At 45.8% G+C, this 26,894-nt stretch overlaps 4 non-coding genes and 39 pseudogenes across 4 annotated transcripts; all 43 read left to right on the forward strand.

The window, feature by feature from the left end:
* Positions 1–83: 83 nt before the first annotated feature.
* Positions 84–202, forward strand: LOC148242515 (5S ribosomal RNA; annotated as a pseudogene).
* Positions 203–760: 558 nt separating this feature from the next.
* Positions 761–879, forward strand: LOC148242516 (5S ribosomal RNA). The gene has a single exon (XR_015815173.1). It is a non-coding gene; the product is annotated as a 5S ribosomal RNA (ribosomal RNA).
* Positions 880–1,085: 206 nt separating this feature from the next.
* Positions 1,086–1,204, forward strand: LOC148242517 (5S ribosomal RNA; annotated as a pseudogene).
* Positions 1,205–1,410: 206 nt separating this feature from the next.
* On the forward strand, positions 1,411–1,529 carry LOC148242518 (5S ribosomal RNA; annotated as a pseudogene).
* A 208-nt stretch (positions 1,530–1,737) lies between these two features.
* On the forward strand, positions 1,738–1,856 carry LOC148242519 (5S ribosomal RNA; annotated as a pseudogene).
* A 1,191-nt stretch (positions 1,857–3,047) lies between these two features.
* LOC148242520 (5S ribosomal RNA) lies at positions 3,048–3,166 on the forward strand (annotated as a pseudogene).
* A 473-nt stretch (positions 3,167–3,639) lies between these two features.
* Positions 3,640–3,758, forward strand: LOC148242521 (5S ribosomal RNA; annotated as a pseudogene).
* Positions 3,759–3,964: 206 nt separating this feature from the next.
* LOC148242522 (5S ribosomal RNA) lies at positions 3,965–4,083 on the forward strand (annotated as a pseudogene).
* A 1,106-nt stretch (positions 4,084–5,189) lies between these two features.
* LOC148242523 (5S ribosomal RNA) lies at positions 5,190–5,308 on the forward strand (annotated as a pseudogene).
* A 1,186-nt stretch (positions 5,309–6,494) lies between these two features.
* On the forward strand, positions 6,495–6,614 carry LOC148242524 (5S ribosomal RNA; annotated as a pseudogene).
* Positions 6,615–6,819: 205 nt separating this feature from the next.
* On the forward strand, positions 6,820–6,938 carry LOC148242525 (5S ribosomal RNA; annotated as a pseudogene).
* An 887-nt stretch (positions 6,939–7,825) lies between these two features.
* On the forward strand, positions 7,826–7,944 carry LOC148242526 (5S ribosomal RNA; annotated as a pseudogene).
* A 481-nt stretch (positions 7,945–8,425) lies between these two features.
* Positions 8,426–8,544, forward strand: LOC148242527 (5S ribosomal RNA; annotated as a pseudogene).
* Positions 8,545–9,101: 557 nt separating this feature from the next.
* Positions 9,102–9,220, forward strand: LOC148242528 (5S ribosomal RNA; annotated as a pseudogene).
* A 202-nt stretch (positions 9,221–9,422) lies between these two features.
* LOC148242529 (5S ribosomal RNA) lies at positions 9,423–9,541 on the forward strand. Its single transcript, XR_015814753.1, has one exon. It is a non-coding gene; the product is annotated as a 5S ribosomal RNA (ribosomal RNA).
* Positions 9,542–10,070: 529 nt separating this feature from the next.
* Positions 10,071–10,189, forward strand: LOC148242530 (5S ribosomal RNA; annotated as a pseudogene).
* A 560-nt stretch (positions 10,190–10,749) lies between these two features.
* On the forward strand, positions 10,750–10,868 carry LOC148242531 (5S ribosomal RNA; annotated as a pseudogene).
* Positions 10,869–11,399: 531 nt separating this feature from the next.
* On the forward strand, positions 11,400–11,518 carry LOC148242532 (5S ribosomal RNA; annotated as a pseudogene).
* A 531-nt stretch (positions 11,519–12,049) lies between these two features.
* LOC148242533 (5S ribosomal RNA) lies at positions 12,050–12,167 on the forward strand (annotated as a pseudogene).
* Positions 12,168–12,373: 206 nt separating this feature from the next.
* Positions 12,374–12,492, forward strand: LOC148242534 (5S ribosomal RNA; annotated as a pseudogene).
* Positions 12,493–13,154: 662 nt separating this feature from the next.
* Positions 13,155–13,273, forward strand: LOC148242535 (5S ribosomal RNA). The gene has a single exon (XR_015815181.1). It is a non-coding gene; the product is annotated as a 5S ribosomal RNA (ribosomal RNA).
* A 914-nt stretch (positions 13,274–14,187) lies between these two features.
* On the forward strand, positions 14,188–14,305 carry LOC148242536 (5S ribosomal RNA; annotated as a pseudogene).
* Positions 14,306–14,866: 561 nt separating this feature from the next.
* LOC148242537 (5S ribosomal RNA) lies at positions 14,867–14,984 on the forward strand (annotated as a pseudogene).
* Positions 14,985–15,187: 203 nt separating this feature from the next.
* On the forward strand, positions 15,188–15,306 carry LOC148242538 (5S ribosomal RNA; annotated as a pseudogene).
* A 209-nt stretch (positions 15,307–15,515) lies between these two features.
* LOC148242539 (5S ribosomal RNA) lies at positions 15,516–15,634 on the forward strand. The gene has a single exon (XR_015814733.1). It is a non-coding gene; the product is annotated as a 5S ribosomal RNA (ribosomal RNA).
* Positions 15,635–16,196: 562 nt separating this feature from the next.
* LOC148242540 (5S ribosomal RNA) lies at positions 16,197–16,315 on the forward strand (annotated as a pseudogene).
* A 561-nt stretch (positions 16,316–16,876) lies between these two features.
* Positions 16,877–16,995, forward strand: LOC148242541 (5S ribosomal RNA; annotated as a pseudogene).
* Positions 16,996–18,131: 1,136 nt separating this feature from the next.
* LOC148242542 (5S ribosomal RNA) lies at positions 18,132–18,250 on the forward strand (annotated as a pseudogene).
* A 207-nt stretch (positions 18,251–18,457) lies between these two features.
* Positions 18,458–18,576, forward strand: LOC148242543 (5S ribosomal RNA; annotated as a pseudogene).
* A 532-nt stretch (positions 18,577–19,108) lies between these two features.
* LOC148242544 (5S ribosomal RNA) lies at positions 19,109–19,227 on the forward strand (annotated as a pseudogene).
* A 530-nt stretch (positions 19,228–19,757) lies between these two features.
* Positions 19,758–19,876, forward strand: LOC148242545 (5S ribosomal RNA; annotated as a pseudogene).
* An 884-nt stretch (positions 19,877–20,760) lies between these two features.
* LOC148242546 (5S ribosomal RNA) lies at positions 20,761–20,879 on the forward strand (annotated as a pseudogene).
* Positions 20,880–21,083: 204 nt separating this feature from the next.
* On the forward strand, positions 21,084–21,202 carry LOC148242547 (5S ribosomal RNA; annotated as a pseudogene).
* A 205-nt stretch (positions 21,203–21,407) lies between these two features.
* LOC148242548 (5S ribosomal RNA) lies at positions 21,408–21,527 on the forward strand (annotated as a pseudogene).
* A 555-nt stretch (positions 21,528–22,082) lies between these two features.
* On the forward strand, positions 22,083–22,201 carry LOC148242549 (5S ribosomal RNA; annotated as a pseudogene).
* A 206-nt stretch (positions 22,202–22,407) lies between these two features.
* Positions 22,408–22,526, forward strand: LOC148242550 (5S ribosomal RNA; annotated as a pseudogene).
* Positions 22,527–22,733: 207 nt separating this feature from the next.
* On the forward strand, positions 22,734–22,852 carry LOC148242551 (5S ribosomal RNA; annotated as a pseudogene).
* Positions 22,853–23,414: 562 nt separating this feature from the next.
* Positions 23,415–23,533, forward strand: LOC148242552 (5S ribosomal RNA; annotated as a pseudogene).
* A 561-nt stretch (positions 23,534–24,094) lies between these two features.
* On the forward strand, positions 24,095–24,213 carry LOC148242553 (5S ribosomal RNA; annotated as a pseudogene).
* A 532-nt stretch (positions 24,214–24,745) lies between these two features.
* On the forward strand, positions 24,746–24,864 carry LOC148242554 (5S ribosomal RNA; annotated as a pseudogene).
* A 205-nt stretch (positions 24,865–25,069) lies between these two features.
* Positions 25,070–25,188, forward strand: LOC148242555 (5S ribosomal RNA; annotated as a pseudogene).
* A 202-nt stretch (positions 25,189–25,390) lies between these two features.
* LOC148242556 (5S ribosomal RNA) lies at positions 25,391–25,509 on the forward strand (annotated as a pseudogene).
* A 560-nt stretch (positions 25,510–26,069) lies between these two features.
* LOC148242557 (5S ribosomal RNA) lies at positions 26,070–26,188 on the forward strand (annotated as a pseudogene).
* The last annotated feature ends 706 nt before the right edge of the window (positions 26,189–26,894 follow it).

Consider the following 26,894-nt stretch of genomic DNA (forward strand, 5'->3'; position numbering starts at 1 on the left):
GAGGTGTGAACGCACCAGAAAAGAAATAACGGGAGGGGGAAGAAAGGAGAAGGAGTGTATGCACTTGCAGCGCGAAATGAAACAAGTGCGATCATACCAGCACTAATGCATCGGATCCCATGAGAACTTTGCAGTTAAGTGTGCTTGGGCGAGAGTAGTACTCGAATGGGTGACCTCCTGGGAAGTCCTCGTGTTGCACCCTTTTTTTTAGATGGGTCGTTCGATGTTACGCGCAAATAGAATTATGAACCCCTGGTTCATTCGCAAAGGTGAGTCACGGTGCCGGGGCATTTTACTTGATATTAGAACGAGAAGGAGAGATGTAGAGTGCACACACAAGGAAATAAATTAAGGGAGGGGGCATGGAAGGAGAAAGAGAGTATGTATTTGCAGCGCAGAACAAAACATGAGCGATCATACAAGCATTAATGCAACCGATTCTATCAGTACTCCACAAGTTAAGGGTGCTTGGGCGAGAGTAGGACTAGGATGGGTGACCTCTTGCGAATTCCTTATATTTCACCCATTTTCTTGGGAAGTTCTCGTGTTGCACCCATTTTTTTGCAGATGATTCTTTCGACGTTCAACGCAACTTGAATTATGGTACGCAGGTTTATTCGCAAATTGAGTCACGGCGCCGTGGCATTTTACTTGATATTTGAACGAGAACGGGAGGTGCAGTGCGCACGCACAAGGAAACAAATGACGGAAGGGGGAAGATAGGAGAAGGAGTGTATGTATTTGCAGCGCAAAATTAAATTGGTGCGATCATACCAGCACTAATGCACCGTATCCCATCAGAACTCTGTAGTTAAGTGTGCTTGGGCGAGAGTAGTACTCGGATGGGTGACCTCCTGGGAAATCCTCGTGTCGCACCAATTTTTTTTCAGACTGGTCGTTCGACGTTACGCGCGTATGGAACTATGGTCCACTGGTTTATACGCAAATATGAGTTTAGATGCAGGGGCATTTTAATCGATATTAGAACGAGAAGGAGATGTGCAGTGTGAACGAACAAGGAAACAAATGACGGGAGGAGGGAGGGAAAAAGAAGAAGTGTATGTATTTTCTGCACGAAATGAAACAGGTGCGATCATACCAGCACAAATGCACCGGATCCCATCAGAACTCTTCAGTTAAGTGTGCTTTGGCGAAAGTAGTTCGAGGATGGGTTACCTCTTGGGAAGTTCTCGTGTTGTACCCATTTTTTTTGCAGATGGCTCGTTCGACGATACGCGCGACTGGAACTATAGTCCGTGGTTTATACACAAATGTGAGTCAGGAAACAGAAGCATTTTAATCGATATTAGAACGAGAAGGAGAGATGCAGTGTGAACGCACAAGGAAACAAATGATGGGACGGGGGAGGGAAGTAGAAGGAGTGTATGTATCTTCAGCACAAAATGAAACAGGTGCGATCATACCAGTACAAATGCATTGGATCCCATCAGAACTCCGCAGTTAAGTGTGCTTTGGCGAAAGTAGTACAAGGATGGGATACTTCCTGGGAAGTTCTCGTGTTGCACCCATTTTTTTTTTCAGATGGGTCGTTCGACGTTACGCACGACTGGAACTATGGTCCGCTAGTTTATATGCAAATGTGAGTCAAGAAGCAGGGGCATTTTAATCGATATTAGAACGAGAATGAGAGGTGCAGTGTGAACGCACAAGGAAACAAAAGATGGGAGGGGGGAGGGAAGGAGAAGGAGTGTATGTATTTTCAGCACCAAATGAAACAGGCGCGATCATACCAGCACAAATGCACCGGATCCTATTAGAACTCTGTAGTTAAATGTGCTTTGGCGAAAGTAGTACAAGGATGGGTTACCTCCTGGGAAGTTCTCGTGATGCACCCATTTTTTTTTTCAGATGGGTCGTTCGACGTTACGCGCGACTGGAACTATGGTCCGTTAGTTTATGCGCAAATGTGAGTCAGGACGCAGGGGCATTTTAATTGATATTAGAACAAGAATGAGAGGTAAAGTGTGAACGCACTAGGAAACAAATGATGGGAGGGGGAAGAAATGAGAAGGAGTGTATGTATTTGCAGCCCGGAATGAAACAAATGCGATCATACGAGCACTAATGCACCGGTTCCAATCAAAATTTCGCAGTTAAGTGTGTTTGGGCGAGAGTAATACTCGGATGGGTGACCTCCTGGGAAGTCCTCGTGTTGCACCCATTTTTTTTTGGATGGGTCGTTCGACGTTACGCGCGAATGGAATTATGATCTGCTGGTTCATTCGCAAAGGTGGGTCACGGTGCCGGGGCATTTTTACTTGATATTAGAACGAGAAGGAGAGATGTAGAGTGCACGCACAAGGAAACAAATGACGGTAAGGGGATGGAAGGAGAAAGAGTTTATGTATTTGCAGCGCAGAATGAAACATGAGCGATCATACCATAAGTAATACAACGGATTCTATCAGAACTCCGCAAGTTAAGGGTGCTTGGGCGAGAGTAGTACTAGGATGGGTGACCCCTGCGAAGTCTTTATATTTCACCCATTTTCTTGGGAAGTCCTCGTGTTGCACCCATTTTTTTGCAGATGATTCTTTCGACGTTACGCGCTACTTGAATTATGGTCCGCAGGTTTATTTGCAAATATGAGTTACGGCACCGTGGCATTTTACTTGATATTTGAACGAGAACGGGAGGTGCAGTGCGCACGCACAAGCAAACAAATGATGAGAGGGGGAAGAAAGGAGAAAGAGTGTATGTATTTGCAGTGCGCAATTAAACAGGTGCGATCATACCAGCACTAATGCACCGGATCCCTTCAGAACTTCGCAGTTATGTTTACTTGGGCGAGAGTTATACTCGGATGGGTGACCTCCTGGGAAGTTCTTGTGTCGGGTCGTTCGACGTTACGCGCGACTGGAGCTATCGTCCGCTGGTTTATACGCAAATGTGAGTCAAGACGCAGGGGCATTTTAATTGATATTCGAACGAGAAGGAGAGGTGAAGTGTGAACGCACCAGGAAACAAATGACGGGAGGGGGTAGGGAAGGAGAAGGATTGTATGTATTTTCAGCACCAAATGAAACAAGTGCGATCATACCAGCACAAATGCATCGTATCCCATCAGAACTCCGCAGTTAAGTGTGCTTTGGCAAAAGTAGTACAAAGATGGGTTACCTCCTGAGAAGTTCTCGTGTTGCACCCATTTTTTTTTTCAGATGGGTCGTGCGCCATGGCATTTTACTTGATATTTGAACGAGAACGGGAGGTGCAGTGCCCACGCACAAGGAAACAAATGACGGTAGGGGGAAGAAAGAATAAGGAGTGTATGTATTTGTAGCGCAAAATTAAATAGGTGCGATCATAGCAGCACTAATGCACCGGATCCCATCATAACTCTGCAGTTAAGTGTGCTTCGGCGAGAGTAGTACTCAGATGCGTGACCTCCTGGGAAGCCCTTGTGTCGCACAATTTTTTTTTCAAACGGGTCGTTCGACGTCATGCGCGACTGGAACGATGGTCCGCTGGTTTATACGCAAATGTGAGTCAAGAAGCAGGGACATTTTAATCGAAATTAGAACGAGAAGGAGAGGTATAGTGTGAACGAACAAGGAAACAAATGATGGGAGGGAGGAGGGAAGGAGAAGGAGTGTATGTATTTTCAGCATGAAATGAAACGAGCGCGATCATACTTGCACAAATGCACTGGATCCCATAAGAACTCCGCAGTTAAGTGTGCTTTGGCGAAAGTAGTACAAGGATGGATTACCTCCTGGGAAGTTATTGTGTTGCACCCATTTTTTTTTCAGATGGGTCATTCGACGTTACGCACGACTAGAACTATGGTCCGCTAGTTTATACGCAAATGTGTGTCAAGACGCAAGGGCATTTTAATTGATATAAGAATTAGAAGGAGAGGTGAAGTGTGAACGCACCAGGAAACAAATGACGGGAGGGGTAAGAAAGGAGAAGGAGTGTATGTATTTGCAGCCCAAAATGAAACAGGTGCGATCATAACAGCACTAATGCACCGTATCCCATCAGAACTCCGCAGTTAAGTGTGCTTGGGCGAGAGTTATAGTCGGATGGGTCACCTCCTCGGAAGTCCTCGTGTTGCACCCATTTTTTTTCGGATGGGTCGTTCGACGTTACGCACGAATGGAATTATGATCCGCTGGTTCATTCGCAAAGGTAAGTCACGGTGCCGGAGCATTTTACTTGATATTAGAACGAAAAGGAGAGATGTCTGCACAAGGAAACAAATGACGGGAGGGGGGATGGAAGGAGAAAGAGTGTATGTATTTGCAGCGCAGAATGAAACATGAGCGATCATACCAGAACTAATGCAACGGATTCTTTCAGAACTCCGCAAGTTAAGGGTGTTTGTGCGAGAGTAGTACTAGGAGGGGTGACCTCCTGCGAAGTCCTTATATTGCACCCATTTTCTTGGGAAGTCCTCGTGTTGCACCTATTTTTTTGCAGATGATTCTTTCGACGTTACGCGCGACTTGAATTATGGTCCGCAGGTTTATTCGCAAATGTGAGTCATGGCGCCGTTGCATTTTACTTGATATTAAAGAGCTGCGATCCTACCAGCACTAATGCACCAAATCCCATCAAAACTCCGCAGTTAAGTGTGCTTAGGCGAAAGTAGGACTCGGATGGGTGACCTCCTAGGAAGTCATCGTGTCGCACCCATTTTTTTTTTGATGGGTCATTCGATGTTACGCGCGAATGGAATTATGAACTGCTGGTTCATTCCCAAAGGTGAGTCACAGTGCCGTGACATTTTACTTGATATTAGAACGAGAAGAAGAGATACAGAGTGCACGCACAAGGAAACAAATGACGGGAGGGGGATGGAAGGAGAAAGAGTGTATGTATTTGCAGCGCAGAATGAAACATGAGCGATCATGCCAGCTCTAATGCAATGGATTCTATCAGAACTCCGCAAGTTATGGGTGCTTGGGCGAGAGTAGTACTAGGATGGGTGACATCCTGCGAAGTCCTTATATTTCACCCATTTTTTTGCAGATGATTCTTTCGACGTTACGCACGACTTGAATTATGGTCCGCAGGTTTATTCGCAAATGTGAGTAACGACGCCGTGGTATTTTACTTGATATTTGAACGAGAAGGGGAGATGCAGTGCGCACACACAAGGAAACAAATGACAGGAGGGGGGAGAAAGGAGAAGGAGTGTATGTATTTGCATCGTAAAATTAAACAGGTGCGATCATACCAGCACTAATGCACCTGATCCCATCAGAACTCTGTAGTTAAGTGTGCTTTGGCGAAAGTAGTACAAGGATGGGTTACCTCCTGGGAAGTTCTCGTGTTGCACCCATTTTTTTTTTCAGATGGGTCATTCAACGTTACGCGCGACTTGAACTATGGTCTGCTGGTTTATACGCAAATGTGAGTCAAGACGCAAGGGAATTTTAATTGATATTAGAACGAGAAAGAGAGGTGAAGTGTGAACGCACAAGGAGACAAATGACGGGACGGGGAAGAAAGGAGGAGTGTATGTATTTGCAGTGCGAAATGAAACAAGTGCGATCATACCAGCAATAATGCACCGGATCCCATCAGAACTCTGCAATTAAATGTGCTTTGGCGAGAGTAGTACTCGGATTGGTGACCTCCTGGGTTGTCCTCGTGTTGCACCCATTTTTTTTCGGATGGGTCGTTCGACGTTACGCGCGAATGGAATTATGAACCGCTGGTTCATTTACAAAGGTGAGTCACGGTGCAGGGGCATTTTACTTGATATTAGAACGAGAAAGAGAGATGCAGAGTGGACGCACAAGGAAACAAATGACGGGAGGGGGGATGGAAGGAGAAAGAGTGTATGTATTTGCAGCCCAAAATGAAACTTGAGCGATCATACCAGCACTAATGCAACGTATTCTATCTGAACTCCGCAAGTTAAGAGTGCTTGGGCGAGAGTAGTACTAGGATGGGTGACCTCCTGCGAAGTCCTTATATTTCACCCATTTTCTTGGGAAGTCCTCGTGTTGCACCACTTTTTTGGTAGATGATTCTTTCGACGTTACGCGTGACATTTTACTTTATATTAGAACGAGAAGGAGAGATGCAGAGGGCACGCACAAGGAAACAAATGACAGAATGGGGGATGGAAGGAGAAAGAGTGTATGTATTTGCAGCGCAGAATGAAACATGAGTGATCATACCAGCATTAATGCAACGGATTCTATCAGAACTCCGCGGTTAAGGGTGCTTGGGCGAGAGTAGTACAAGGATGGGTGACTCCTGCGAAGTCCTTATATTTCACCCATTTTCTTGGGAAGTACTCGTGTTGCACCCATTTTTTTACAGATGATTCTTTCGACGTTACGCGCGACTTGAATTATGGTCCGCAGGTTTATTCTCAAATGTGAGTCACGGTGCCATAGTATTTTACTTGATATTTTAACGAGAATGGAAGGTGCAGTGCGCACGCACAAGGAAACAAATGACGGGAGGGGGAAGAAAGGGGAAGGAGTGTATGTATTTACAGATTGAAATTAAACAGTTGCGATCATACCAGCCTTAATGCACCGGATCCCATAAAAATCTCCCCAGTTAAGTGTGCTTGGGCGAGAGTAGTACTCGGATGGGTGACCTCCTGGGAAGTCTTCGTGTCGCTCCAATTTTTTTTCAGACGGGTCGTTCGACATTACACGCGACTGGAGTTATGGTCCGCTTGTTTATACGCAAATGTGAGTCAAGAAAAAGGGCATTTTAATCGATATTAGAACGAGAAGGAGAGGTGCAGCGTGAATGCACAAGGATACAAATGATGGGAGGGGAGAGGGAAGGAGAAGGAGTGTATGTATTTTCAGCGCGAAATGAAACAGGTGCGATCATACCAGCACAAATGCACCGGATCCCATCAGTACTCCGCGGTTAAGTGTGCGTTGGCGAAAGTGGTACAAGGATGGGTTACCTCCTGGGAAGTTCTAGTGTTGCACCCTTTTTTTTTTTCAGATGGGTCGTTCGACGTTAAGTGTGACTGGAACTATGGTCCGCTGGTTTATACGCAAATATGAGTCGAGACGTAGGGGTATTTTAATTAATATTAGAACGAGAAGGAGAGGTGAAGTGTGAACGCGCCAGGAAACAAATGACGGGAGGGGGAAGAAAGGAGAAGGAGTGTATGTATTTGCAGCGCGAAATTAAACAGGTGCCATCATACCATCACTAATGCACTGGATCCCATCAGAACTCCGGACTTAAGTGTGCTTTGGCGAGAGTAGTACTCGTATAAGTGACCTCCTTGGAAGTCCTCGTGTTGCACCCATTTTTTTTTGGATGGGTCGTTCGACGTTACGCGCGAATGGAAATATGAACCGCTGGTTCATTCGCAAAGGTGAGTCATGGTGCCGGGGCATTTTACTTGATATTAGAACGAGAAGGAGAGATGCAGAGTGCACGCACACGGAAACAAATGACGGGAGGGGGGATGGAAGGAGAAAGAGTGTATGTATTTGCAGCGCAGAATGAAACATGAGCGATCATACCAGAACTAAGGCAACGGATTCTATCAGAACTCCACAAGTTAAGGGTGCTTGGGCGAGAGTAGTACTAGGATGGCTGACCTCCTGCGAAGTCCTTATATTTCACCCATTTTCTTGGAAAGTCCTCGTGTTGCACCCATTTTTTTGCAGATGATTCTTTCGACGTTACGCGCGACTTGAATTATGGTCTGCAGGTTTATTCACAAATGTGAGTCATGGCGCCGTGGCATTTTACTTAATATTTAAACGAGAACGGGAGGTGCAGTGCGCACGCACAAGGAAACAAATGACGGGAGGGCAAAGAAAGGAGAAAGAGTGCATGTATTTACAGCGCGAAATTAAACAGGTGTGATCATACGAGCACTAATGCACCGGATCCCATCAGAACTCGGCAGTTAAGTGTGCTTGGGCGAGAGTATTACTCGGATGGGTGACCTCCTGGGAATTCCTCGTGTTGCACAAATTTTTTTTTAGACGGGTCGTCCGACGTTACGTGCTACTGAAACTATGGTCTGCTGGTTTATACACAAATGTGAGCCAAGAAGTAGGGGCATTTTAATCGATATTAGAACGAGAAAAAAAGGTGCAGTGTGGACGCACAAGGAAACAAATGATGGGAGGGGGGATCATACCAGCACAAATGCACCGGATCCCATCATAACTCCGCAGTTAAGTGTGATTTGGCGAAAGTAGTTCAAGGATGGGTTACCTCTTGGGAAGTTCTCGTGTTGCACCCATTTTTTTTTTCAGATGGGTCGTTCAACATTACGCGCGACTGGAACTATGGTCCGCTGGTTTATACGCAAATGTGAGTCAAGTCGTAGGGGCATTTTAATTGATATTAGAACGAGAAGGAGAGGTGAAGTGTGAATGCACCAGGAAATAAATGACGGGAGAGGGAAGAAAGGAGAAGGAGTGTATGTATTTGCAGCGCGAAATGAAACAGGTGGGATCATACCAGCACTAATGCACCGGATCCCATCAGAACTCTGTAGTCAAGTGTGCTTGGGCGAGAGTAGTACTCGGATGGGTGACCTCCTAGCAATTCTTCGTGTTGCACCCATTTTTTTATGGATGGGTCGTTCGACGTTACGCGCGAATTGAATTATGAACCGCTGGTTCATTTGCAAAGGTGAGTCATGGTGCCGGGACATTTTACTTGATATTAGAATGAGAAAGAGAGATGCAGAGTGCACGAACAAAGAAACAAATGATGGGAGGGGGGATGGAAGGAGAAATAGTGTATGTATTTGCAGCGCAGAATGAAACATGAGAGATCTTACCAGCACTAATGCAACGGATTCTATCAGAACTCCGCAAGTTAAGGGTGCTTGGGCGATAGGAGTACTAGGATGGGTCACCTCCTTCGAAGTCCTTATATTTCACCCATTTTCTTGGAAAGTTCTCGTATTGCACCAATTTGTTTTGCAGAAGATTCTTTCGACGTTATGCACGAGTTAAATTATGGTCCGCAGGTTTATTCGCAAATGTGAGTCACGGCGCCGTGGCATTTTACTTGATATTTGAACGAGAACGGGATGTGCAGTGTGCACGCACAAGAAAACAAATGACGGGAGGGGGTAGATAGGAGAAGGAGTGTATTGCAGCGCGAAATTAAACAGGTACGATAATACCAGCACTAATGCACCGGATCCCATCAGAACTCCGCAGTTAAGTGTGCTTGGGCGAGACTAGAACTCGGATGGGTGACCTCCTTGGAAGTCCTCGTGTCACACAAATTTTTTTTCAAACAGGTCGTTCGACGTTACGCACAACTGGAACAATGGTCCGCTGATTTATACACAAATGTGAGTCAAGATGTAGGGGCATTTTAATTGATATTAGAACGAGAAAGAGAGGTGAAGTGTGAACGCACTAGAAAACAAATGACGGGAGGGGGAAGAAAGGAGGAGTGTATATATTTGCATCGCCAAATTATATAGGTGCGATCATACCAGCACTAATGCACCGAATCCCATCAGAACTCCGCAGTTAAGTGTGCTTGGGCGAGAGTAGTACTAGGATGGGTGACCTCCTGGGAAGTCCTCGTATTGCACCCATTTTTTTTCGGATGGGTCGTTCGACGTTACGCGCGACTGAAACTATGGTCCGCTGGTTTATACGCAAATGTGAGTTAAGAAGCAGGAGAATTTTAATCGATATTAGAACGAGAAGGAGAGGTGCAGTGTGAACGCACAAAAAACAAATGAGGGGAGGGGGGAGGGAAAGAGAAAGAGTGTATTTATTTTCAATACCAAATGAAACAGCTGCGATCATACAGCACAAATACACTGGATCCCATCAGAACTCTGGAGTTAAGTGTGCTTTGGTGAAAGTAGTACAAGGATGGGTTACCTCCAGGAAAGTTCTCGTGTTGCACCCATTTTTTTTTCAGATGGGTTGTTCGATGTTACGCACCACTGGAACTATAGTCCGCTGGTTTATACGGAAATGTGAGTCAAGATGCAGGAGCATTTTAATTGATATTAGAACAAGAAGGAGATGTGAAGTGTGAACGCACCAGGAAACAAATGACGAGAGGGGGAAGAAAGGAGAAGTAGTGTACGTATTTGAAGCGCGAAGTGAAACAGGTGCGATCATACCAGCACTAATGCACCGGCTCCCATCAGAACTCCGCAGTTAAGTGTGCTTGGACAAGAGTAGTACTCGGATGGGTGTCCTCCTGGGAAGTCCTCGTGTTAAACCCATTTTTTTCGGATGGGTCGTTCGACGTTACGCGCGAATGGAATTATGATCCGCTGGTTCTTTCGCAAAGGTGAGTCACGGTGCCGGGGCATTTTACTTGATATTAGAACAAGAAGTAGAGATGTAGAGTGCACGCACAAGGAAATAAATGACGAGAGGGAGGATGGAAGGAGAAAGAGTGTATGTATTTGCAGCGCAGAATGAAACATGAGCGATCATACCAGCACTAATGCAACGGATTCTATCAGAACTCCGCAAGTTAAGGGTGCTTGGGCGAGAGTAGTAGTAGGATGGGTGACCTCCTGCGAAGTTCTTATATTTCACCCATTTTCTTTGGAAGTCCTCGTGTTGCACCCATTTTTTTGCAGATGATTCTTTCAATGTTACGCGCGACTTGAATTATGGTCCGCAAGTTTATTCGCAAATATGAGTCACGGCGCCGTGACATTTTACTTGATATTTGAACGAGAATAAGAGGTGCAGTGCACACGCACAAGGAAACAAATGACGGGAGGGGGAAGAAAGGAGAAGGAGTTTATGTATTTGCAGTGGAAAATTAAAAAGGTGCAATCATACCAGCGTTAATGCACCGGATTCCATCAGAACTCCGCAGTTAAGTGTGCTTGGACGAGAGTTGTACTCGGATGGGTGACCTCCTGGGAAGTCCTCGTTTTGCAACAATTTTTTTTCAGACGGGTTGTTCGACGTTATGCGTGAATAAAACTATGGTCCGCTGGTTTATATGCAAATGTGAGTCAAGAAGCAGGGGAATTTTAATCGATATTAGAACGAGAATGAGAGGTGCAGTGTCAACGCACAAGGAAACAAATTATGGGAGGGGGGAGGGAAGGAGAAGGAGTGTATTTATTTTCAGCACCAAATAAAACAGGTGCGATCATATCAGCACAAATGCACCGCATCCCATGAGAACTCTGCAGTTAAGTGCGCTTTGGCGAAAGTTGTACAAGGATAGGTTAACTCCTGGGAAGTTCTCGTGTTGCACCCATTTTTTTTTCAGATGGGTCGTTCGAAGTTCCGCGCCACTGGAACTATGGTCCGCTGGTTTATACGCAAATGTGAGTCAACACATAGGGGCATTTAAATTGATATTAGAACGAGAAGGAGAGGTGAAGTGTGAACGCACCAGGAAACAAATCACGGGAGGGGGAAGAAAGGAGAAAGAGTGTATGTATTTGCAGTGCAAAGTAAAACAAGTGCGATCATACTAGCACTAATGCACCGGCTCCCATCAGAACTCCGTAGTTAAGTGTGCTTGGGCGAGAGTAGTACTCGGATGGGTGTCCTCCTAGGAAGTCCTCGTGTTGCACCCATTCTTTTTCGGATGGGTCGTTCGACGTTATGCGCGAATAGAATTATGATCCGCTGGTTCATTCGTAAAGGTGAGTCACGGTGCTGGGGAATTTTACTTGATATTAGAACGAGAAGGAGAGATGCAGAGTGCACGCACAAAGAAACAAATGACGGGAGGGGGGATGGAAAGAGAAAGAGTGTATGTATTTACAGCGCAGAATGAAACATGCGCGATCATACCAGCATTAATGGAACGGATTCTATCAGAACTTCGCATTTAAGGGTGCTTGGGCGAGAATAGTACTAGGATGGGTGACCTCCTGCGAAGTCCTTTTATTTGCACCTATTTTTTTACAGATGATTCTTTCGATGTTACGCGCAACTTGAATTATGATTTGCAGGTTTATTCGCAAATGTGAGTCACGGCACCGTGGCATTTTACTTTATATTAGAACGAGAACGGGAGGTGCAGTGCGCACGCACAAGGAAATAAATGATGGGAGGGGGAAGAAAGGAAAAAAAGTGTATGTATTTGCACCGCGAAATTAAACATCTTTGATCATACCAGCACTAATGCACCGGATCCCATCAGAACTCCGCAGTTAAGTGTGCTTGGCGAGAGTAGTACTCGGATGGGTGACCTCCTAAGAAGTCCTCGTGTCGCAAAAATTTTTTTTTAGACAGGTCAATCGATGTTACGCGCGACTGGAACTATGGTCTGCTGGTTTATACTCAAATGTGAGTCAAGAAACAAGGGTATTTTAATCGATATTAGAATGAGAAGGAGAGGTGCAGGGTGAACGCACAAGGAAACAAATGATGGGAGGGGTGAGGGAAGGAGAAAGAATGTATGTATTTTCAACGTGAAATGTATCAGGTGCGATCATACCAGCACAAATACACCGGATCCCATCAGTACTCCGCAGTTGAGTGTGCTATGGCGAAAGTAGTATAAGGATGGGTTACCTCCTGGGAAGTTCTCGTGTTGCACCAATTTTTTTTTTCAGATGGGCCGTTCGACGTTACGCGCGACTGGATCCCATCAGAACTCCGCAGTTAAGTTTGCTTGGGCGAGAGTAGTACTCGGATGGGTGACCTCCTGGGAAGTCCTCGAGTCGCACTAATTTTTTTTTCAGACGGGTCATTCGACGTTACGCGCGACTGGAAGTAGGGTCCACTAGTTTATACGCAAATGTGAGTCAAGAAGCAGGGGCATTTTAATTGATATTAGAACGAGAAGGAGAGATGCAGAGTGCATGCACAAGGAAACAAATGACGGGAGGGGGGATGGAGGGAGAAAAAGTGTATGTATTTGCAGCGCAGAATGAAACATGAGCAATCATACGAGCATTAATGCAACGGATTCTATCAGAACTCCGCAAGTTAAGGGTGCTTGGGCGAGAGTAGCTCTAGGATGGGTGACCTCCTGCGAAGTCCTTATATTTCACGCATTTTTTTGCAGATGATTCTTTCGACGATACGCGCGACTTGAATTATGGTCCTCAGGTTTATTCGCAAATGTGAGTCACGGCACCGTAGCATTTTACTTGATATTAGAACGAGCACGGCAGGTGCAGTGCGCACGCACAAGGAAACAAATGACGGGAGGGGGAAGAAAGGAGAAGGAGTTTATGTATTTGCAGCGCAAAATTAAACGGGTGCGATCATACCAGCACTAATGCACCGGATCCCATCAGAACTCTGCAGTTAAGTGTGCTTGGGCGAGAGTAGTACTCTGATGGGTGACCTCCTGGGAAGTCCTCGTGTCGCAACAATTTTTTTTCAGACGGGTCGTTCGACGTTACGCGCGACTGAAACTAGGGTTCGCTGGTTTATACACAAATGTGAGTCAAGAAGCAGGGGCATTTTAATCGATATTAGAACGAGAAGGAGAGGTGCAGTGTGAACGCACAAGGAAACAATTGATGGGAGGGGGAGGGAAGGAGAAGGAGTGTATGTATTTTCAGCACGAAATGAAACAGGTGTGATCATACCAACACTAATGCAATGGATTCTATCAGAACTCCGTAGGTAAGGGTGCTTGGGCGAGAGTAGTACTAGCATGGGTTACCTCCTGCGAAATCCTTATATTTCACCCATTTTCTTTGGAGGTCCTCGTGTTGCACCCATCTTTTTGCAGATGATTCTTTCGACGTTACGCGCGACTTGATTTATGGTCCGCAGGTTTATTCGCAAATGTGAGTCACGGCGCTGTGGCATTTTACTTGATATTAGAACGAGAACGAGAGGTGCAGTGCGCACGCACAAGGAGACAAATGACGGGAGGGGGGATGGAAGGAGAAAGAGTGTATGTATTTGCAGTGCAGAATAAAACATGATGGATCATACCAGCATTAATGCAACGGATTCTATCAGACCTCCGCAGTTAAGGGTGCTTGGGCGAGAAAAGTACTCGGATGGGTGACCTCCTGCGAAGTCCTTATATTTCACCCATTTTCTTCGGAGGTCCTCGTGTTGCACCCATCTTTTTGCAGATGATTCTTTTGACGTTACGCGCGACTTGATTTATGGTCTGCAGGTTTATTCGCAAATGTGAGTCACGGCGCCGTGGCATTTTACTTGATATTAGATCGAGAACGGGAGGTGCAGTGCCCACGCACAAGGAAACAAATGACGGGAGGAGGAAGAAAAGAGAAGGAGTATATGTATTTGAAGCGTAAAATTAAACAAGTGGCATCATAGCAGCACTAAAGCACTGGATCCCATCAGAACTCTGCAGTTAAGTGTGCTTGGGCGAGAGTAGTACTCGGATGGGTGACCACTTGGGAAGCCCTCGTGTTCACCTATTTTTTTTCGGATGGGTTATTCGACGTTATGCGCGAATGGAATTATAAACAGTTGGTTCATTTGCAAAGGTGAGTCACAGTTCCGGGGCATATTACTTGATATTAGAACGAGAAAAAGAGATGCAGAGTGCACGCACAAAGAAACAAATGACGGGAGAGGGGATGAAAGGAGAAAGAGTGTATGTATTTGCAGTGCAGAATGAAACATGAGGGATCATACCAGCACTAATGTAACGGATTTTATCAGAACTCCGCAGTTAAGGGTGCTTGGGCGAGAAAAGTACTCGGATGGGTGACCTCCTGCGAAGTCCTTATATTTCACCCATTTTCTTGGGAGGTCCTCGTGTTGCACCCATCTTTTTGCAGATGATTCCTTCGACGTTACGCGCGACTTGATTTATGGTCTGCAGATTTATTCGCAAATGTGAGTCACAGCGCTGTGGCATTTTACTTGATATTAGAACGAGTACGGGAGGTACAGTGCGCACGCACAAGGAAACAAATGACGGGAGGAGGAAGAAAAGAGAAGGAGTGTATGTATTTGAAGCGCAAAAATAAACAAGTGGCATCATACCAGCACTATTACACTGGATCCCATCAGAACTCTGCAGTTAAGTGTGCTTGGTCGAGAGTAGTACTCGGATGGGTGACCTCTTGGGAAGTCCTCGTATCGCAATAATTTTTTTTCATATGGGTCGTTCGACGTGACGCGCGACTGGAACTATGGTCCACTGGTTTATACGTAAATGTGAGTCGAGAATCAGGGGCATTTTAATTGATATTAGAACGAGAAGGAGAGGTGCAGTGTGAACGCACAAGGAAACAAATGATGGGAAAGGGGAGGGAAGAAGGAGTGTATGTATTTTCAGCACGAAATTAAACAGGAGCGGTCATACCAGCACAAATGCCCCGGATCCCATCAGAACTTCGCAGTTAAGTGTGCTTTGGCGAAAGTAGTACAATGATGGGTTACCTCCTCGGAAGTTCTCGTGTTGCACCCATTTTCTTTTTTTCAGATGTGCCATTCGACGTTACGCGCGACTTTAATTATGGTCCGCAGATTTATTCGCAAATGTGAGTCACGGAACCGTGGCATTTTACTTGATATTTGAACGAGAACGAGAGGTACAGTGCGCGCGCACAAGGAAACAAATGACGGGAGGGGGAAGAAAGGAGAAGGAGTTTATGTATTTGCAGCACGAAATTAAATGGGTGCGATCATACCAGCACTAATGCACCGGATCCCATCAGAACTCCGCAGTTAAGTGTGTTTGGGCGAGAGTAGTACTCAGATGGGTGACCTCCTGGGAAGTCCTTGTGTCGCACCAATTTTTTTTCAGACGGGTCGTTCGACCTTACGTGCGACTGGTACTGGGGTCCGCTGGTTTATATGCAAATGTGAGTCAAGAAGCAGAGGCATTTTAATCGATATTAGAACGAGAAGGAGAGGTGCAGTGTGAACGCACAAGGAAACAAATGATGGGAGGGGGGAGGAAAGGAGAAGGAGTGTATATATTTACAGCACGAAATGAAACAGGTGCGATCACACCAGCACAAATGCAACGGATTCTATCAGAACTCCGCAAGTTAAGGGTGCTTGGGCGAGAGTAGCACTAGGATGGGTGACCTCCTGCGAAGTCCTTATATTTCACCCATTTTCTTAGGAAGTCCTCGTGTTGCACCCATTTTTTTGCAGATGATTCTTCCGACGATATGCGCGACTTGAATTATAGTCCTCAGGTTTATTCACAAATGTGAGTCACGGCACCGTAGCATTTTACTTGATATTAGAACGAGCACGGGAGGTGCAGTGCGCACGCACAAGGAAACAAATGAGGGGGGGGGGGGAGAAAGGAGAAGGACTTTATGTATTTGCAGCGCGAAATTAAACGGGTTTGATCATACCAGCACTAATGCACCGAATCCCATCAGAACTCCGCAGTTAAGTGTGCTTGGGCGAGAGTAGTACTCGGATGGGTGACCTCCCGCGAAGTCCTCGTGTCGCACCAATTTTTTTTCAAACGGGTCGTTCGACGTTACGCGCGACTGGAACTAGGGTCCGCTGGTTTATACGCAAATGTGAGTCAAGAAGCAGGGGCATTTTAATCGATATTAGAACGAGAAGGAGAGGTGCAGTGTGAACGCACAAGGAAACAATTGATGGGAGGGGGAGGGAAGGAGAAGGAGTGTATGTATTTTCAGCACGAAATGAAACAGGTGCGATCATACCAGCACTAATGCAACGGATTTTATCAGAACTCCGTAGGTAAGGGTGCTTGGGCGAGAGTAGTACTAGCATGGGTTACCTCATGCGAAGTGCTTATATTTCACATATTTTCTTAGGAAGTCCTCGTGTTGCACCCATTTTTTTTTTCAGATGGGTCGTTCGACGTTACGCGCGACTGGAACTATAGTGCGCTGGTTTATACGCAAATGTGAGAAAAGATACATGGGCATTTTAATTGATATTAGAACGAGAAGGAGAGGTGAAGTGTGAATGCACTAGTAAACAAATGACGGGAGGGGAAAGAAAGAAGAAGAAGTGTATGTATTTGCAGCGCAAAAATAAACAGGTGCTATCATACCAGCACTAATGCACCTGATCCTATCAGAACTCCGCAGTTAAGTGTGCTTGGGCGAGAGAAGTTCTCGGATGCGTGACCTCCTGGGAAGTCCTCGTGTTGCACCCATTATTTTTTGGATGGCTCGTTCGACGTTACGCACGAATGGAATTATGAACCACTGGTTCATTCGCAAAGGTGAGTCACGGTGCTGGGGCATTTTACTTGATATTAGAACGAGAAGGAGAGATGAAGAGTGCACGTATAAGGAAACAAATGACGGGAGGGTGGACGGAAGGAGAAAAAGTGTATTTATTTGCAGCGCAGAATGAAAAATGAGCGATCATACCAGCATTAATGCAACGGATTCTATCAGAACTCCGTAGTTAAGGGGTGCTTGGGAGAGAGTAGTACTTGGATGGGTCATTCGACGTTACGCGCGAATGGAATTATGAACCACTGGTTCATTCACAAAGATGAGTCACGGTGCCGGGGCATTTTACTTGATATTAGTACGAGAAGGAGAGATGCAGAGTGCACGCACAAGGAAACAGATGACGGGAGGGGGGATGGAGGGAGAAAGAGTGTATGTATTTGTAGCGCAGAGTGAAACATGAGCGATCTTACCAGCACTAATGCAACGGATTCTATTAGAACTCCGCAAGTTAAGGGTGCTTTGGCGAGAATAGTACTAGGATGGGTGACCTCCTGCGAAGTCCTTATATTTCACCCTTTTTTTTTGTAGATAATTCTTTCGACGTTACGCGCGACTTGAATTATGGTCCGCAGGTTTATTCGCAAATGTGAGTCACAGCGCCGTGGCATTTTACTTGATATTAGAACGAGAACGAGAGGTGCAGTGCGCACGCACAAGGAAACAAAATTACAGGAGGGGGAAGAAAGGAGAAGGAATGTATGTATTTACAGCGCAAAATTAAACAGGTGCGATCATACAAGCACTAATGCACCGGATCCCATCATAACTACGCAGTTAACTGTGCTTGGGCAAGACTAGTACATGGATGGGTGACCTCCTGGGAAGTTCTCGTGTCGCAATAATTTTTTTTCAGACGGGTCGTTCGACGTTACCCGCGACTGGAACTATGGTCCACTGGTTTATACGCCAATGTGAGTCAAGAAGCAGAAGCATTTTAATCGATATTAGAACGAGAAGGAGAGGTGCAGTGTGAACGCACAAGGAAACAAGTGATGGGAGGGGGGAGGGAAGGAGGAGGAATGTATGTATTTTCAGCACGAAATGAAACAGGTGCTATCAAACCAGCACAAATGCACCGGATCTTATCAGAACTCCGCAGTTAAGTGTACTTTGACGAAAGAAGTACAAGGATGGGTTACCTCCTGGGAAGTTCTCGTGTTGCACCCATTTTTTTTCTCAGATGGGCCGTTCGACGTTACGCTCGACTGGAACTATGGTCCGTTGGTTTATACGCAAATGTGAGTCAAGACGCAGGGGCATTTTTATTCATATCAGAACGAGAAGAAGATGTGAAGTGTGAATGCACCAGGAAACAAATAACGGGACGGGGAAGAAAGGATAAGGAGTGTATGTATTTGTAGTGCGAAATGAAATAGGTGCGATCATACCAGCACTAATGCACCAGATCCCATCAGAACTCCGCAATTAAGTGTGCTTGGGCGAGAGTAGTACTCGGATGTGTGACCTCCTGGGAAGTCCTCGTGATGCACCCATTTTTTTTCGGATGGGTCGTTCGACGTTACGCGCGAATTGAATTATGAACCGCTGGTTCATTCGCAAAGGTGAGTCAAGGTGCCAGGGCATTTTACTTGATATTAGAACGAGAATGAGAGGTGGAGTGTGAACGCACAAGGAAACAAATGACGGGAGGGGGGAGGGAAGGAGATGGTGTGTATGCATTTGTAGCGCAGAGTGAAACATGAGCGATCTTACCAGCTCTAATGCAACGGATTCTATTAGAACTCCGCAAGTTAAGGGTGTTTTGGCGAGAGTAGTACTAGGATGGGTGACCTCCTGCGAAGTCCTTATATTTCACCCATTTTTTTGTAGATGATTCTTTCGACGTTACGCGCGACTTGAATTATGGTCCGCAGGTTTATTCACAAATGTGAGTCACAGCGCCGTGGGATTTTACTTGATATTAGAACGAGAACGAGAGGTGCAGTGCGCACGCACAAGGAAACAAAATTACAGGAGGGGGAAGAAAGGAGAAGGAATGTATGTATTTACAGCGCAAAATTAAACAGGTGCGATCATACAAGCACTAATGCACCGGATCCCATCATAACTACGCAGTTAACTGTGCTTGGGCGAGACTAGTACACGGATGGGTGACCTCCTGGGAAGTTCTCGTGTCGCAATAATTTTTTTTCAGACGGGTCGTTCGACGTTACCCGCGACTGGAACTATGGTCCGCTGGTTTATACGCAAATGTGAGTCAAGAAGCAGAAGCATTTATACGATATTAGAACGAGAAGGAGAGGTGCAATGTGAACGCACAAGGAAACAAGTGATAGGAGGGGGGAGGGAAGGAGGAGGAATGTATGTATTATCAGCACGAAATGAAACAGGTGCTATCATACCAGCACAAATGCACCGGATCTTATCAGAACTCCCAGTTAAGTGTACTTTCACGAAAGAAGTACAAGGATGGGTTACCTCCTGGGAAGTTCTCGTGTTGCACCCATTTTTTTTCTCAGATGGGCCGTTCGACGTTACGCTCGACTGGAACTATGGTCTCTTGGTTTATACGCAAATGTGAGTCAAGACGCAGGGGCATTTTAATTGATATTAGAACGAGAAGGAGAGGTGAAGTGTGAACGCACCAGCAAACAAATAACGGGACGGGGAAGAAAGGATAAGGAGTGTATGTATTTGCAGCGCGAAATGAAACAGGTGCGATCATACCAGCACTAATGCACCAGATCCCATCAGAACTCCGCAGTTAAGTGTGCTTGGGCGAGAGTAGTACTCGATTGTTTAACCTCCTGGAAAGTCCTCGTGATGCACCCATTTTTTTCGGATGGGTCATTCGACGTTACGCGCGAATGGAATTATGAACCGCTGGTTCATTCGCAAAGGTGAGTCACGGTGCCAGGGCATTTTACTTGATATTAGAACGAGAAGGAGAGGAGCAGTGTGAACGCACAAGGAAACAAATGACGGGAGGGGGGAGGGAAGGAGAAGGTGTGTATGTATTTGCAGCGCGAAATGAAACAGTGCTATCAAACCAGCACTAATTCACCGGATCCTATCAGAACTCCACAGTTAAATGTGTTTGGAGAGAGTATTACTCGGATGGGTGACCTCTTGGGAAGTCCTCGTGTTGCACCCATTTTTTTTTCGGATGGGTAGTTCGACATTATGAGCGAATGGAATTATGAACCGCTGGTTCATTCGCAAAGCTGAGTCATGGTGCCGTCGCATTTTTCTTGATATTAGAACGAAAAGGAGAAATGCAGAGTGCACGCACAAGGAAACTAATGACGAGAGGGGGGATGGAAGGAAAAAGAGTGTATGTATTTGCAGCGTAGAATGAAACATGAGCGATCATACAAGCACTAATGCAACGGATTCTATCAAAACTCTGCAAGTTAAGGGTGCTTGGGCGAGAGTAGTACTAGGATGGGTGACCTCCTGCGAAGTCCTTATATTTCACCCATTTTCTTGAAAAGTCCCCGTGTTGCACCCATTTTTTTGCAGATGATTCTTTCGACGTTACGCGCGACTTGAATTATGTTCCGCAGCTTTATTCGCAAATATGAGTTACGGCGCTGTGGCATTTTACTTGATATTTGAACGAGAACGGGAGGTGCAGTGCGCACGCACAAGGAAACAAATGACGGGAGGGGGAAGATAGGAGAAGGAGTGTGTGTATTTGCAGCGCTAAATGAAACAGGTGCGATCATACCAGCACTAATACACCGGATCCCATCAGAACTCCGCAATTAAGTGTGCTTGGGCGAGAGTAGTACTCGGATAGGTGACCTCCTGGGAAGTCCTCGTTTCGCACATTTTTTTTTCAGAAGGGTCGTTCGACGTTACACGCGACTGGAACTATGGTCCGCTGGTTTATACGCAAATGTAAGTCAAGAAGCAGAACATTTTAATCAATATTAGAACGAGAAGAAGAGGTGCAGTGTGAACGCACAAGGAAACAAATGATGGGAGGGGAGAAGGAAGGAGAAGGAGTGTATGTATTTTCAGCACGAAATGAATCAGGTGCGATCATACCAGCACAAATGCACCATATCCCATCAGAACTCCGCAGTTAAGTGTGCTTTGACGAAAGTAGTACAAGGATGGGTTACCTCCTGTGAAGTTCTCGTGTTGCACCCACTTTTTTTCAGATGGGTCGTTCGACATTACGCGCGACTGGAACTATGGTCCGCTGGTTTATACGCAAATGTGAGTCAAGACGCAGGGGTATTTTAAAATATATTAAAACGAGAAGGAAAAGTGAAGTGTGAACGCACTAGGAAACAAATGACAAGAGGGGGAAGAATGGAGAAGGTGTGTATGTATTTGCAGCGCGAAATTAAACAGGTGCGATCATACCAGCACTAAATGCACCGGAACCCATCAGAACTTCACAGATAAGTGTGCTTGGGTGAGAGTAGTACTCGGATGGGTGACCTCCTGGGAAGTCCTCGTGATGCACCCATTTTTTTTCGGATGGGTTGTTCGACGTTACTGCGAATGGAATTATGAACCGCTGGTTCATTCGCAAAGGTGAGTCACGGTGCCGGGGTATTTTACTTGATATTAGAACGAGAAGGAGAGATGCAGAGTGCATGCACAAGGAAACAAATGACGGGAGGGGGGATGGAAGGAGAGAGAGTGTATGTATTTGCAGCGCAGAATGAAACATGAGCGACCATACCAGCACAAATGCCAGGGATTCTATCAGAACTCCGTAAGTTAAGGGTGCTTGAGCGAGAGTCTAGGATGGGCGACCTCCTGCGAGGTCCTTATATTTTGCCCATTTTCTTGGGAAGTCCTCGTGTTGCACCATTTTTTTACAGATGATTCTTTCGACATTACGAGTGACTTGAATTATCGTCTACAGGTTTATTCGCAAATGTGAGTCACGGCACCGTAGCATTTTACTTGATTATTGAACGAGAACGAGAGGTGTAGTGCGCACGCATAATTAAACAAATGACGGGAGGGGGAAGAAAGGAGAAGGAGTGTATGTATTTGCAGCGTGAAATTAAGCAGTTGCTATCATACCAGCACTAATACACCGCATCCCATCAAAACTCCGTAGTTAAGTGTGCTTGGGCGAGAGTATTACTCGGATGGGTGACCTCCTAGGAAGTCCTCGTGTCGCACCAATTTTTTTTCAGACGGGTCGTTTGACGTTATGCGCGACTGGAACTATGGTCCGCTGGTTTATACGCATATATGAGTCAAGAAGAATGAGCATTTTAATCGATATTAGAACGAGAAGGAGAGGTGCAGTTTGAACGCACAAGGAAACAAATTATGGGATGGGGGAGGGAAGGAGAAGGAGTGTATGTATTTTCAGCACAAAATGAAACAGGTGCGATCATACTAGCATAAATGCCCCGGTTCCCATCAGAACTCCGCACTTAAGTGTGCTTTGGCAAAAGTAGTACAAGGATGGGTTACCTCCTGGGAAGTTCTCGTGTTGCACCTATTTTTTTTTTCAGATGGGTCATTCGACGTTACGCGCGACTGGAACTATGGAACCTTGGTTTATACGCAAATGTGAGTTAATACGCAGGGGCATTTTAATTGATATTAGAGCGAGAAGGAGAGGTGAAGTGTGAACGCGCCATGAAACAAATGACGGGAGGGGGAAGAAAGGAGAATAAGTGAATGTATATGCAGCGTGAAATTAATCAGGTGCGATCATGCCAGCACTAATGCACCGGATGCCATCAGAACTCCGCATTTAAGTGTGCTTGGGCGAGAGTAGTACTCGGATGGGTGACCTCATGGGAAGTTCTCGTGTTGCACCCATTTTTTTTCGGATGGGTCGTTCGACATTGCGCACGAATCGAATTATGAAACGCTGGTTAATTCACAAAGGTGAGTCACGGTGCCGGGGCATTTTACTTGATATTTGAACGAGAATGAGAGATGCAGAGTGCACGCGCAAGGAAACAAATGACGGGAGGGGGGGATAGAAGGAGAAAACGTGTATGTATTTGCAACGCAGAATGAAACATGAGCGATCATACCAGAACTAATGCAACAAATTCTATCAAAACTTCGCAAGTTATGGGTGCTTGGGTGAGAGTAGTACTAGGATGGGTGACCTCCTGCGAAGTCCTTATATTTCACCCATTTTCTTGGGAAGTCCTCGTGTTGAACCCATTTTTTTGCTGATGATTCTTTCGACGATACGCGCGACTTGAATTATGGTCCGCAGGTTTATTCGCAAATGTGAGTCACGGGGCCGTGGCATTCTACTTGATATTTGAACGAGAACAGGAGGTGCAGTGTGCACACACAAGGAAACAAATGACAGGAGGGGGAAGAAAGGAGAAGGAGTGAATGTATTTGCAGCGCGAAATTAAACAGGTGCAATCATACCAGCACTAAAGCACCGGATGCCATCAGAACTCTGCAGTTAAGTGTGCTTGGGCGAGAGTGGTACTCGGATGGGTGACCTTTTGGGAAGTCCTCGTATTGCACTAATTTTTTTTCGGATGGGTCGTTCGACGTTACGTGCAAATCGAATTATGAAACTCTGGTTCATTCGCAAAGGTGAGTCACAGTGTCGGGGCATTTTACTTGATATTAGAACAAGAAGAAAAGATGCAGAGTGCACGCACAAGGAAACAAATGACGGGAGGGGGGATGGAAGGAGAAAGAGTGTATGTATTTGCAGCGCAGAATTAAACATGAGCGATCATACCAGCACTAATGCAACGGATTCTATCAGAACTCCGCAAGTTAAGGGTGCTTGGGCGAGAGTAGTACTAGGATGGCTGACCTCCTGCGAAGTCCTTATATTTCACCCATTTTCTTGGGCAGTCCTCGTGTTGCACCCATTTTTTTGCAGATGATTCTTTCGACGTTACGCGCGACTTGAATTATCGTCCGCAAGTTTATTTGCAAATGTGAGTCATGGCGCCGTGGCATTTTACTTGATATTTGAACGAGAACGGGAGGTGCAGTGCGCACGCACAAGGAATCAAATGACAGGAGGGGGAAGAAAGGAGAAGGAGTGAATGTATTTGCAGCGCGAAATTAATCAGGTGCGATCATACCAGCACTAATGCACCGGATCTCATCAGAACTCCGTAGTTAAGTGTGCTTGGGAGAGAGTAGTACTCGGATGCGTGACCTCCTGGGAAGTCCTCGTGTTGCACGCATTTTCTTTCGGATGGGTTGTTCGACGTTACGAGCGAATGGAATTATGAACCACTGGTTCATTTGCAAAGATGAGTCACGGTGCCGGAGCATTTTACTTGATATTAGAACGAGAATGAGAGATGCAGAGTGCACGCACAAGGAAACAAATGACGGGAGAGGGGATGGAAGGAGAAAGAGTGTATGTATTTGTAGCGCAGAGTGAAACATGAGCGATCTTACCAGCACTAATGTAACGGATTCTATCAGAACTCTGCAAGTTATGGGTTCTTTGGCGAGAGTAGTACTAGGATGGGTGACCTCCTGCGAAGTCCTTATATTTCACCCATTTTTTTGCAGATGATTCTTTCGACGTTACGCGCGACTTGAATTATGGTCCGCAGGTTTATTCGCAAATGTGAGTCACGGCGCCGTGACATTTTACTTGATATTAGAACGAGAACGAGAGGTGCAGTACGCACGCACAAGGAAACAAAATTACGGGAGGGGGAAGAAAGGAGAAGGAGTCTATGTATTTGCATCGCAAAATTAAATAGGTGTGATCATACTAGCACTAATGCACCGGATCCCATCAGAACTTCGTAGTTAATTGTGCTTGGCGAAGAGTAGTACTCGGATGGGTGACCTCCTAAGAAGTCCTCATGTCGTACAAATTTTTTTTCAGACGGGTCGTTCGACGTTATGCTCGACTGGAACTGTGGTCCACTGGTTTATACGCAAATGTGAGTCAAAACGCGGGGGCATTTTAATTGATATTAGAACGAGAAGAAGATTTGAAGTGTGAACGCACCAGGAAACAAATAACGGGACGGGGAAGAAAGGATAAGGAGTGTATGTATTTGTAGTGCGAAATGAAATAGGTGCGATCATACCAGCACTAATGCACCGGATCCCATCAAAACTCCGCAGTTAAGTGTGCTTGGGCGAGAGTAGTACTCGGATGTGTGACCTCCTGGGAAGTTCTCGTGATGCACCCATTTTTTTCGGATGGGTCGTTCGACGTTACGCGCGAATTGAATTATGAACCGCTGGTTCATTCGCAAAGGTGAGTCACGATGCCAGGGCATTTTACTTGATATTAGAACGAGAATGAGAGGTGGAGTGTGAACGCACAAGGAAACAAATGACGGGAGGGGGGAGGGAAGGAGGTGTGTATGTATTTGCAGCGGGAAATGAAACATGTGCGATGATACCAGCACTAATTCACTGGATCCTATCAGAACTCCGCTGTTAAATGTGCTTGGGCGAGAGTATTACTCGGATGGGTGACCTCTTGGGAAGTCCTCGTGTTGCACCCATTTTTTTTCGGATGGGTCGTTCGACATTACCGCGAATGGAATTATGAACCGTTGGTTCATTCGCAAAGGTGAGTCACGGTGCCGTCGCATTATTCTTGATATTAGAACGAGAAGAAGAGATTCAGAGTGCACGCACAAGGAAACTAATGACGGGAAGGGGGATGGAAGGAGAAAGAGTGTATGTATTTGCAGCGTAGAATGAAACATGAGCGATCATACAAGCACTAATGCAACGGATTCTATCAGAACTCCGCAAGTTAAGGGTGCTTGGGCGAGAGTAGTACTAGGATGGGTGACCTCCTTCGAAGTCCTTATATTTCTCCCATTTTCTTGGAAAGTCCTCGTGTTGCACCCATTTTTTTGCAGATGATTCTTTCGACGTTACGCGCGACTTGAATTATGGTCCGCAGCTTTATTCGCAAATGTGAGTCACGGTGTCGTGGCATTTTACTTGATATTTGAACGAGAACGGGAGGTGCAGTGCGCACGCACAAGGAAACAAATGACGGGAGGGGGAAGATAGGAGAATAAGTGTATGTATTTGCAGCGCGAAATGAAAGAGGTGTGATCATACCAGCACTAATGCACCGGATCACATCAGAACTCCGCAGTTAATTGTGTTTGGGCGAGAGTAGTACTCGGATGGGTGACCTCCTGGGAAGCCCTCGTTTCGCACATATTTTTTTTCAGATGAGTCGTTCGACGTTACGCGTGACTGGAACAATGGTCCGCTGGTTTATACGCAAATGTAAGTCAAGAAGTAGAACATTTTAATCGAAACAAATGATGGGAGGGGGAGGGAAAGAGAATGAGTGTATTATATCAGAACTTCGCAGGTAAAGGTGCTTGGGGGAGAGTAGTACAAGGATGGGTTACCTCCTGCGAAGTCCTTATATTTCACCCATTTTTTTGGGAAGTCCTCGTGTTGCACCCATTTTTTTGCAGATGATTCTTTCGACGTTACACGCGACTTGAATTATGGTCCGCAGGTTTATTCACAAATGTGAGTCACGGCGTCGTGAAATTTTACTTGATACTTAAACGAGAACGGGAGGTGCAGTGCGCACGCATAAGGAAACAAATGACGGGAGGGGGAAGAAAGGAGGAGTGTATGTATTTACAATGCGAAATTAAACAGTTGCGATCATACTAGCCCTAATGCACCTGATCCCATAAGAAACTCCCCAGTTAAGTGTGCTTGGGCGAGAGTAGTACTCGGATGGGTGACCTCTTGGGAAGTCCTCGTGTCGCTCCAATTTTTTTTTAGAGGGGTCGTTCGACGTTACGCGCGACTGGAGCTATGGTCCGCTTGTTTATACACAAATGTGAGTCAAGAAGCAGGGGCATTTTAATCGATATTAGAACGTGAATGAGAGGTGCAGCGT

This window comes from Carica papaya, chromosome 8 (assembly GCF_054855325.1).
Source record: "Carica papaya isolate Zhongbai chromosome 8, ASM5485532v1, whole genome shotgun sequence".
NCBI classification, from domain to species: domain Eukaryota; kingdom Viridiplantae; phylum Streptophyta; class Magnoliopsida; order Brassicales; family Caricaceae; genus Carica; species Carica papaya.